Raw genomic sequence first — 12026 nt, forward strand, 5'->3', positions numbered from 1 at the left:
CGACCCAAACAAATACATTATCCCTGAAAAATAATTAAATGATTCTTTTTTATGAAATGAAATGCATGAATCACTAACAAAATTGATAAGACTCTCTGTTGTGAAAAAATAAAACTTCCAGTTTACGTTTCTAAAAATAGACAAATCAATTATAACTGACCTTGAAATGTCGTTTACGCAAATAATTTTGCGGAACGAAATCTGTGGTTAAAACCCATTACACAATAAGTTCGTTTCCCTTATTTGTCATCAGTCTGTAAGATGCATAATCTCATAGAAATAGACTTGTCCAAATGTGGACAGGTGGAAAGCACCATGGAAGTAAAAGTTCTGAATATCAACAAGTCATTTAGAATTCTCTTGTTTCATGGATAATAAAAAAAAAATATCGTCCATTTGGATAAAAAACGGGAATGCATGACACTAGATTATAAACCCGATATTCTCGTTTTTTCCGTGGACGAGTCTATTACGTTTTTGACACGTGTGTTGAAACTTATTTTCGTACGACGTTTTTTACATTTTTTTCTTTATCAGTTTTCGTTTTTGAAGATCATTACTCACCAAGTTTTCTGGAATTGATTAAGAGCTACAAGAATTTGTTTTTCTTGTTTGTGAAAAGACGATTTAATTTCGTCTTTGTCTGTGAACACCCCCTTTTTTACAGCAAATCATTAGACAATGTCATGCGATATTTATGACAGCTGAGCAAGAATACTTCATCGAACTAAAATTTGAAATGATGACAAAATAGCATAAAAAACATTTTGTTAGAATGGTGAAATGTATATTTATTTTGCATTTTTTTCTGTCTTGAAAGATATTTTTTTTTTCTTTTTTTTCCCGACCGACCGACCCGACTTTTTCATGGGGAAAATCCGTAAACCAACAAATTAAAAAACCGTGGCCTTATGAAGATAAATAAATTTTAAAAAAATATACAGAATTTCTTGTTTTGATGTCTTTTAATGTTATGGTTTAGGTCTAATTTTTTTTTATCACAAACATATAATTCTTTCAAACTTGGTTGATTTTAATTAAAAGACTAGCCTCGCCTTTAAAAAAGTAAGAAGGAAATCCATTGAATAAATAATTCACATGTTTAAATGAATCCAACCGATTGACGTCCATTCAAGTCGTTAAACTCCCCATTCAGGCCCGAGTTGTGGCTTCAGAAATAGTATTTTTCCGTCTAGATGAATGGAATTAAATAAATTTTATTTTTTACCAGTTTTTTAATTTGAAGTTTATTGAAAAGTGAAAAATATAAATAAAACTACCAACTTTGTAATTTCTGGTCCGTCCAAGTTTACGTAAACATTACGTTTTAAACAAGTGATGATTAAACATAATTTGTTCAATGAAAATTCGAAAATCTTATTTCATGCAAGAGAAAATTTTCAAATTTTATTTGAGACAATTATTTTAAAAATATGAGGGAAAAAAATACTTTAAAACATGAGTAAACTATTTCTAATTTTATCTACATGTATGAAAAACATTTCAAATTTAATTCAGAAAATACTTATTGTTATTGAATAAAACTTAAATTTCAAGGAGTGAAAAAAAAATTGCTATTTAAAAATTGCCCTGTATATTTTCAGGTCCATTCTGGTCTTTAGTGTTACCATTATCAGTATTCGAGTTAACTATAGTTTTAAAAGCTTCTAAATACACACAAATGAAATCATTCAAATGTGCATAGGTTGGGGTTTTTTAAAAATAAATATGGGTAAAATATCATTCTGGAACACATTAGAACATGAATATTGCACTGAAACGTTTTATTGGAGTATATTTTAGGTATATTTGGGTACATTGGGCACTGATTTTGGGGTAAAAAGTCATTTTGTGATCGTAAGCGGCTGACATGAACAGAACAAGTTATGAGGAAAAAAGTGTTTTAAAATTAAATATCAGGCGCGGATCCAGAGGGGGGGTTCCTTTTTTGGACGATCAATGCATTTGAATGGGGACATGTACAAAAATGTAATTGGAACCCCCCCCCCCCTTTTGTCCTGGGTTAGGAACCCCCCTTTTTTAAAATGGCTGGATCCCCCCTGAATATATTTATAAAATAAAGTATTGTTGGTGTTAAAATAACATGTAAATGCCTAAAATGATATTATTATTCAATAATATTATGTTGAAACTGTTTTTGAGGTATGGGGTAAAATGTCGCACCCCATGGGATCAACTTTATCAAAATGTACGTCCGTCCTGGGACTATCATACTAAAATAGTTAGCATAATAGTCCCAGGTCCGTCTTATATCTGTGTTTTCACAATACCTTGGTATATCTTTGAGTAGGTTTTACCAAAATCGTAAGTTTTACACTTTCTTTCACAGGAAAGATCAGGAAACATATTTTGGTCAGGGGCGCGAAACGGGTGCGCATAATATACAACTCGTTTCAGGAGTTGTTTCTCCGGAAAATCTTAAGTCAGATAAGTTTTTTTTCTCGCGCGGAACCAATCACATTCAGTTTTGAATCCGGTTTCTTAACTGGAAGAAGAAGAGGTTGCAGCAAGAAACATCTACTAAATATCTTGGCTTAACAATACAAACTGATTTGAAATTTAACAAACACAAAATGATAACATCACAGCAAATGCAACTAAACAACTGAATTTTATCAAAAGAAACCTTAAAGTCAGCTCGCAGTCAGTTAAAGAAAAGGCCTATATCTCACTTGTGAGACCAAAGCTAGAGTATGGTAGCTGCATCTGGAACCCACATACAAAATTTCAAAAATCACAAATAGAAATGGTCCAAAGACGTGTAGCCAGGTATATATGTAATCGATATCATAACACCAGCTCTGTGACAAACATGCTTAACCATCTTAACTGGCCAACACTTGAACTTAGAAGAATAAGAACAAGGCTTATATTTTTCTTTAAAATTATACACCACCAAGTAGCAATATACCCCACGAACCTGTTAATACCATCAGACACTCACAGTCACTCATTCAGGCACATACAAACAAAAAAAGGACTCATATAAATGTTCATTCTATCCTAGGACAATCTTCCAATGGAACCTTTTACCAGTTACTGCTGTCCAATGCACCACAGTTGAAGAATTCAGAGAACAGATTCCTATATCTGTTCTCAACCAATACTACACCATGTAATGTAACACCTTGTAAATAGTTTTATCTTATATGTACAGTGAAAATCAAAAACAAGTTATTATTTCTTTATTTAATTTTTTTATGTAAATATAAAATTGTAAATTTTACCCACGCATGCACGGCATATAGTCATCTATACATGTATTATGATGGAGTGCGGAAACTAAAAGAAGAGAAGAAGTTGCAGTGGCGGACCCAGGTCTGAGGGGACGCCTAGAGCATTTTGTAGAGCGTACAATCTCTCCCCTTTTGATCGAAAAAAAAATTCTCATGCTCCTCACGATTTATATTATGTTTAGGGTTACACGCAAACTTTGAAAGGAAATAAACATGATAAATCAATAATCTGTGTCTAGTTCACCTGACTGGATCAGTTTTAAATGTTATAGTCAATGATACCTGTGCGTGTACAATCAATAAGGACGTTATACTTACTTCTTTGTTAGATGGACCTTTAAATAGCTTTATCTTTGTTAGCTTCCTATTGAAAGAATACTTATAGCTATTACAAATCATTTTACGGGACGGTAACCAAAGACGATTGAAAAACCTGTTAGACTAGTTTATAAATAAATTTCTTTAAACGAATAAATATGTGCAATTTACACCAAAAGATTGTTTTAAGATTAGTCCATCTTTTCTATTTGGTTTACTATTAATTGAGTTTAATAACTTTAAGTTAGTAAAATAATTACTTGAAACGTTGTCCTACTGGCAAATTAGTATTGGCAATAGTCTTTATTACATATTATATTACATATTTATTTTTGTATACCAAGGAAACAGATATGGGACCAGTACAAGGAAGTATTCCCTTACGACCAGATTTAAACAGGGGCGGATCCAGCCATTTTAAAAGGACAAAGGGAGGGGTCCAACTATATGTCCCCATTCAAATGCATTGATCATCAAAAAAAGAAGAGGGGTTCCAACCCCCGGAACCCTCCCCCTGGATCCGCTGAGCATTATAAGGAAGTATGGCCCGTACGACCAGATACATGTAGCAATGTTTAATTACTTAAAGAAAGTTGATCAAAAGAGTAGGCTAACTTGTTACAAGTGCCATATACCAATACAATATTTTTTCATAATTTCCGAATGAGGTCACCAAAGGGAAGGCCTATATGTGTAACATATACATGTAATGATAACTTTCACCAGTGGCTGATCCAGGACTTTCAAAAATGGACGGGGGCCAGAGGGGCACATTAAAAAAAACAGGGAACCCGACAGTTAAAAGCCTAAGAAATGCATATAAAACCCAATATTCGGCCATAAGGTGCCGCCCCCCCCCCCTTTCGTGGGAAAAATTTGGTTGATTATATAGGGAATCATTAAAGCATGACTGGAGCGGACCCCCTCTTATGTCAGCCAACGCCCCCCCCCCCCTTTAGGAAAATTTCTGGATCCGCCACTGAGGTGCCTCCTTGGTACGCCCCATTTTTATTAACCAGTGATTATGATATTCTGAATTTAACCATGTATTTAGATTTTGGATATTGGACCAACATAGGTAAATGTCCAATTTAAAATTTTTAAGTTGAAGTTCTTTAATAGACCACATTCAATCTGTGTCAGAAACCTATGTTGTGTCAACTATTTAACCACAATCCAAATTCAGAGCTGTATCCAGCTTGAATGTTGTGTCCATACTAGCCCCAACCGTTCAGGTTTCCACTTCTGCAGTCGTATAAAGCTGTGGAGTATCTGTCCCATTCATTTGTTATTTCTTAATTTGTGTGAATTAACATTGTTACAGTAAATGTTAATTACTACACTTGCATACCACAACAAATACTGTATTGGTACATGTATCACTTATATTTGTATCCATATAACAAAACAAAAAATGAAAAGGAATAATTTTGCAATACCTTTTGAGTACTAAATAGCTTTTTAGGTATTTAGACATATTAAGACTTATTAAGTAGATGTTGATGATATCTGCTTGACATGCTTCAAATTCGATCAGATTACTTTTGGAGCAGTTATGAGTCTTTGAAGCATGCTCACAAAGGTTCTTTTGGTGAAATCATTTTTATATTGGTCAAAATTTGTCTTTGCTTCGACCAGCTTTGGAGGAGATATAAAGAATTGATATAAATCAGCACAGAGGTTTACTTCCTATCTTATTTAGCCCCAATAATCATGTCAGACATAAGCCATTGTCATTACTTAAAACCAATAAATGTATTCTAATCTGAGGAAGAAATTCGACATTTTAACAAAAAAATTTACTAATGATACTGACGATCCACCACAAAGTAATGTAAATAGAACCATACCAATAGTAAGCAAATACATATAAAAAAAGATGAGGTATGATTGCCAATGAGACAATTCTCCACAAGAGACCAAATCGACACAGAAATTAACAATTGCTCTCCCAGCTACAAAATGTATCCAAAACCAAAGATGTAGAACATGTTCTATCATAATCATTTGGTAACTAATGTAATTACTGTCTCCCCATGTCTGTATTGAACATAAAAAAAATATCAAATAAATAACACTCCTAATGCTCAGATCGGTTGTCACCGTGCAACACAGTTATTAACACCATATAGGAAAAACATAGAGCTTTATTGTCATTAGACACTGTCAAACATCCAAACATACTATCCACACTCATCTGTGTCCACACTTGTATTCTTGTAAAAAGATTAAATCGTGTAACACGCAAATATAGATTATAAGATACTTAAATTACTGTCTAAATAATCAATACATATATTATCAGAAATAATTAAAATTACCTTTAAAAAACAATTGTTCACTTGGTTAAAATGAATTTCCACTTTCGTTTCATATGTAAACACACAGACATAATCGACTGTCGACAAGTCATTTTTACATACGGGTATCTGGAATGTAATACAATACCATTCAATGCAATACAATATATAGATATATATTTATTTGAACCACTTAAAAATGCCGTTAAGTGATTATAATTGAACATACATGCATCAGATGATATTACAATATTTCATTCATATAAGAAAAGGAGATTATATATTTTAGCAGTGACATATATGTCTCTGATTTTAGTAAGTCCCATAGCCATTAATTTCAAAAAGAGGGGGGGGGGAGGATTCTGCGGTAACCGATGAAAAACATGCATTCTGAAAATTTATTGCACATAATGCTGAGTCGTAACTATGAACATCTCAGGGGTTGACAATGTTGACTTGGACATAGAAATATGTTCACCTGGACTTCTCCCGTTCCGGTGTCCTATAGCCATTCTTCCCCCATGCCATTTTTTCCGGTGGAAAAACTGGATTGATCCAATCCCCCCCCCCCGGAAAAATTGGCATGATCCAACTTTTCCCCCGATTTGGGGGGGGACCAGGATCAGGCCAAATTTTCCCCCTAATAGCACGGGAAGCTAATTTCCCCCCTTGTAATATAACGTAGACTGGTTGTTCTTTAATAACGAAATAACTACGAACGATTTTTTTTATGTATGAGACAATGCTACAATTCATATAAAAAAGCTTATGCACGCAGAGACAGACATTAACTGCGAAAACATGTCTATTTAGTATAGTTTTGAAACGATAGTTTTTCAACCGGAGATAGATTATTATTTTTGAAGCTTTACTTGCATCATTGGAATATAAGTTTACTCGTCATACTAGCCTGTTGTCAGAAAAACTAAACCTGCAACGTGAAGTGTTGTGGCGAAACATATTATAAATGTTCCTTGGGTGATAATGAACCCCAACGAAAACTGTTTGGCATTTCAAAGTATGAGGGTACTAGTATGGAGTATACACCTAAATGTAGTAAATTTTAGGTCAAAAGAATGCATGTAAAGGTCAGCATGTTGAAGATTCGGACGATCAGACAAACAACACAAAAAATAACTGACGGGTAAAAATTTAGACGGACTCATGGACATGTAGGCATGCACAGTATGGTAGAAATATATAGACCGGCTGGTAGGGTAGACATGTAGATAGATTGATGGACACATATACGGACTGGTGGACATGTTGTCAGACTGTTGGAAATGTACACTGACATGTAGACAGACTTGTGGACACATAGCCAGACTGGGGGGAATGTAGACAAACTAGGGGACTATTAGAAAGACGTGAAAATAAAGACTGACTAGTGGACACATAGACAGACTGACGAACAATTGTGTAATTTAAATGTAAATTGACAATTAAATATTTGTCAGCATAAAAATCTAATTCTAACTCTGTTGGATTTAATTTTCAGACTATATAAATATAATGAAATCTATCATATGGGGGAAAAGTGACTATATGTATACGTATTGCCAAATTTCCGCGGGGGAAGAACTGCAATGATCCTAAATTTCCCCAGGGGGAAAACTGGCATATAGGGGAAGAATGGCTATATAATACCGGCAGAAACTTTAACCCTTGATGAAGGTAGGCGTCCGCCGTTTGGCTGTGCGGGGATGTATAAATACCTTGCCACATCCGGTCAGAATCGATGCTTCGTGAAGAGAAAGTAGGTTGGCCCTTGTGAAATAATACTTGAAGCAACTTCTTAAGGGGTTTAAGTTTCCCGCCCTTCATTCCGACCCCTCCCTATTTGGGAATGGTTTCTCGTTCTAAATATGTATGAAATAATTGACACTGGACGTTAAGCAACAACTAATTGATACATCATAACTGAAAATAATGAAGATATTTTCAAAAATATTTTTACCGATGTGCATCTTACGGGGGGGGGGGGGGGGGGGGGAGGGGGGCTCTAAAACTTGTTTGTAAGATGCATATATTTATTCGTTTAAAACTTATAAATTAGTCTAATAGGGTTTTAAGTCGTCTTTGGTTCACGTGCAACAAACTGTGACTGTGGAATGATTTCTGTAAAAAAAAAAAATTGCATTAATCTAACGAACTGTAAATGTGAAACAGTGCCAAACATTTACATGCGTGGGGTTCAAATAACATTATTTCTTATGTTTATTTATTACAGAAATGCACATTTATACATCGAGGAGTTGAATGCATATGAAAAATCAGTAAGATACACAATGCAAAAAAGAATGAATTTCAAGAAACAAGAATCTTGCAATCTGATAGGTTATCTAACCGGTTAGTTTAAACACATCTTATTTGCTGAATCAAAGCAAAATGGATTAGACACAAGTAAATCATACTTATGAAGTCTTCTTCATCTAACTGGTTGTATATAGGTGGCACGGTAGTATTTCCTGGCCCATAAGGGATAATGATAGCCTTTTTAGAATTTTCACCATTTTCTAACACTGCAAAAAGTTCTACATTCACAGTTAACTAAAGTACTTTCATTTTACTATTCAGAAATGAATTTGAATATGTATCATGACTGTTTACTTTTTTTGCTATTTTTAAAAAAACTGCGGCCACTCTAGTACTTTTAGGTCTTTTATGGTGCAGTGAATACAAAATTAAAAAAAATTCTCAAAAATTCATTTTCATCTGTATGTAAAATTATTTCATATTTTCTAAACCTGATTCCTCCCTCAGTTTGGGAAAGTATGTTCAGTTGATACTGTATTTTTTGTCCAATCACATTGTTTAGATACATTTACCTAAGTAGGGTACACAAAAGAGCAACCTAAATTCTGGAATGCAAATACTACCGTGCCACCTATAGCAACTCATCCCAACTAATCTGTTTACGCCCGGAGATAAAGAAAAGTATCAAATGATACATTTTCATTTTTTTTAATGTGCTGTTTTCGCTTGCGTGGTCAGTAAAAGGGAAGAAACTTTATTAAATTACTTTGCTTTTGTCGTCTTGATATTTTGTTGGATGTATACTTTGCTTACCGAAGTGTTTAATGTGTGTGTTTTCATCGTTCATACATTGTGCAAATAAAATGTAATGGAACGCTTTGTAAGATTCGTGTAATCAGTAGTGTACGGAACTTAACGCCGGTGTTGAAAATTCCCTACACCCCTGATTACACCAATGATAACTAATATCACTACTGTACAATTACTAAATGTATCACCAACATGTCGCGGGGTAAAAATGACATTGTTTAGACTACTATACAATTACAGACTGTATATCCAGTGCCAAACATACCGCGGGTTAATAATGACGTCACAACTATGCAAATATAAATATAAATATATGCAAATATAAAGACTATCTCTGGTGCCGAACAAATGACGTCTCTACTCGTGTAGTATATAAATAGCATCATTTAGTCTACTTGATATCGCGGGTTATAAATGACGTCATAACCGTGCAATATTAAAGACTTATTTCTAGTGCCATAGTAGTTAGGGTTCTGAATTGTGTAGCATGTGTCCATTGATTTGAGTAGTTATGGTCCTGAATTGTGTAGCATGTGTTCATTGATCTGAGTAGTTGGGGTCCTGAATTGTGTAGCATGTGTCCATTGATCTGAGTAGTTGGGGTCCTGAATTGTGTAGCTTGAGTCCATTGATCTGAGTAGTTAGGGTCCTGAATTGTGTAGCATGTGTCCATTAATCTGAGTAGTTAGGGTCCTGAATTGTATAGCATGTGTCCATTGATCTGAGTAGTTAGGGTCATGAATTGTGTACCATGAGTCCATTGATTTGAGTAGTTAGGGTCCTGAATTGTGTAGCATGTGTTCATTGATCTGAGTAGTTAGGGTCCTTAATTGTGTAGCATGGGTCGAATGATCTGAGTAGTTAGGGTCCTGAATTGTGTAGCATGTGTTCATTGATCTGAGTAGTTAGGGTCCTGAATTGTGTAGCATGTGTCCATTGATTTGAGTAGTCAGGTCCTGAATTGTGTAGCATGTGTCCATTGATCTGAGTAGTTAGGGTCCTGAATTGTGTAGCATGTGTCCATTGATTTGAGTAGTTAGGGTCCTGAATTGTGTAGCATGTGTCCATTGATCTGAGTAGTTAGGGTCCTGAATTGTGTAGCATGTGTCCATCGATTTCAGTAGTTAGGGTCCTGAATTGTGTAGCATGTGTCCATTGATCTGAGTAGTTAGGGTCCTGAATTGTGTAGCATGTGTCCATTGATTTGAGTAGTTGGGGTCCTGAATTGTGTAGCATGTGTCCATTGATCTGAGCAGTTAGGGTCCTGAATTGTGTAGCATGTGTCCATTGATCTGAGTAGTTAGGGTCCTGAATTGTGTAGCATGTGTCCGTTGATCTGAGTAGTTAGAGTCCTGAATTGTGTAGCATGTGTCCATTGATCTGAGTAGTTAGGGTCCTGAATTGTGTAGCATGGGTCGAATGATTTGAGTAGTTAGGGTCCTGAATTGTGTATCATGGTTCCATTGATCTGAGTAGTTGGGGTCCTGAATTGTGTAGCATGGGTCGAATGATTTAAGTAGTTAGGGTCCTGAATTGTGTAGCTTGAGTCCATTGATCTGAGTAGTTGGGGTCCTGAATTGTGTTGCATGGGTCGAATGATCTGAGTAGTTAGGGTCATGAATTGTGTAGCATGTGTCCATTGCTCTGAGCAGTTAGGGTCCTGAATTGTGTAGCATGTGTCCATTGATCTGAGTAGTTGGGGTCCTGAATTGTGTAGCATGTGTCCATCGATTTCAGTAGTTAGGGTCCTGAATTGTGTAGCATGGGTCCATTGATTAGAGTAGTTAGGGTCCTGAATTGTGTAGCATGTGTCCATTGATCTGAGTAGTTAGGGTCCTGAATTGTGTAGCATGTGTCAATTGCTCTGAGCAGTTAGGGTCCTGAATTGTGTAGCATGTGTCCATTGATCTGAGTAGTTAGGGTCCTGAATTGTGTAGCATGTGTCCATTGATCTGAGTAGTTAGGGTCCTGAATTGTGTAGCATGGTTCCATTGATCTGAGTAGTTAGGGTCCTGAATTGTGTAGCATGTGTCCATCGATTTCAGTAGTTAAGGTCCTGAATTGTGTAGCATGGGTCCAATGATCTGAGTAGTTAGGGTCCTGAATTGTGTAGCATGTGTCCATCGATTTCAGTAGTTAGGGTCCTGAATTGTGTAGCATGTGTCCATTGATCTGAGTAGTTAGGGTCCTGAATTGTGTAGCATGTGTCCATTGATCTGAGTAGTTAGGGTCCTGAATTGTGTAGCATGTGTCCATCGATTTCAGAAGTTAGGGTCCTGAATTGTGTAGCATGTGTCCATTGATCTGAGTAGTTAGGGTCCTGAATTGTGTAGCATGTGTCCATCGATTTCAGTAGTTAGGGTCCTGAATTGTGTAGCATGGTTCCATTGATCTGAGTAGTTAGGGTCCTGAATTGTGTAGCATGTGTCCATCGATTTCAGTAGTTAGGGTCCTGGATTGTGTAGCATGGGTCCAATGATCTGAGTAGTTAGGGTCCTGAATTGTGTAGCATGTGTCCATTGATCTGAGTAGTTAGGGTCCTGAATTGTGTAGCATGTATCCATCGATTTCAGTAGTTAGGGTCCTGAATTGTGTAGCATGGGTCCAATGATCTGAGTAGTTAGGGTCCTGAATTGTGTAGCATGGTTCCATTGCTCTGAGCAGTTAGGGTCCTGAATTGTGAAGCATGGGTCGAATGATCTGAGTAGTTAGGGTCCTGAATTGTGTAGCATGTGTCCATTGATCTGAGTAGTTAGGGTCCTGAATTGTGTAGCATGTGTCCATCGATTTCAGTAGTTAGGGTCCTGAATTGTGTAGCATGTGTCCATTGATCTGAGTAGTTAGGGTCCTGAATTGTGTAGCATGTGTCCATTGATTTGAGTAGTTGGGGTCCTGAATTGTGTAGCATGTGTCCATTGATCTGAGCAGTTAGGGTCCTGAATTGTGTAGCATGTGTCCATTGATCTGAGTAGTTAGGGTCCTGAATTGTGTAGCATGTGTCCATTGATCTGAGTAGTTAGAGTCCTGAATTGTGTAGCATGTGTCCATTGATCTGAGTAGTTAGGGTCCTGAATTGTGTAGCATG

At 36.1% G+C, this 12026-nt stretch overlaps 1 long non-coding RNA gene across 4 annotated transcripts in view; it reads right to left on the reverse strand.

Moving 5' to 3' along the window:
- LOC139497224 (uncharacterized) overlaps positions 1–6091 on the reverse strand; it is a 31534-nt gene extending 25443 nt beyond the window's left edge. The window contains exon 1 of one of the 4 annotated variants that reach the window (XR_011657719.1): positions 5897–6091. This is a non-coding gene — a long non-coding RNA (uncharacterized lncRNA). Of the gene's footprint in view, positions 1–2291; positions 2358–5896 lie in introns of those variants that run through there. The other 3 variants (XR_011657717.1, XR_011657716.1, XR_011657718.1) reach the window with 3 other exon arrangements.
- Positions 6092–12026: the final 5935 nt, after the last annotated feature.

The sequence above is a fragment of the Mytilus edulis genome, chromosome 12 (assembly GCF_963676685.1).
Source record: "Mytilus edulis chromosome 12, xbMytEdul2.2, whole genome shotgun sequence".
Taxonomy (NCBI): Eukaryota; Metazoa; Mollusca; class Bivalvia; order Mytilida; family Mytilidae; genus Mytilus; species Mytilus edulis.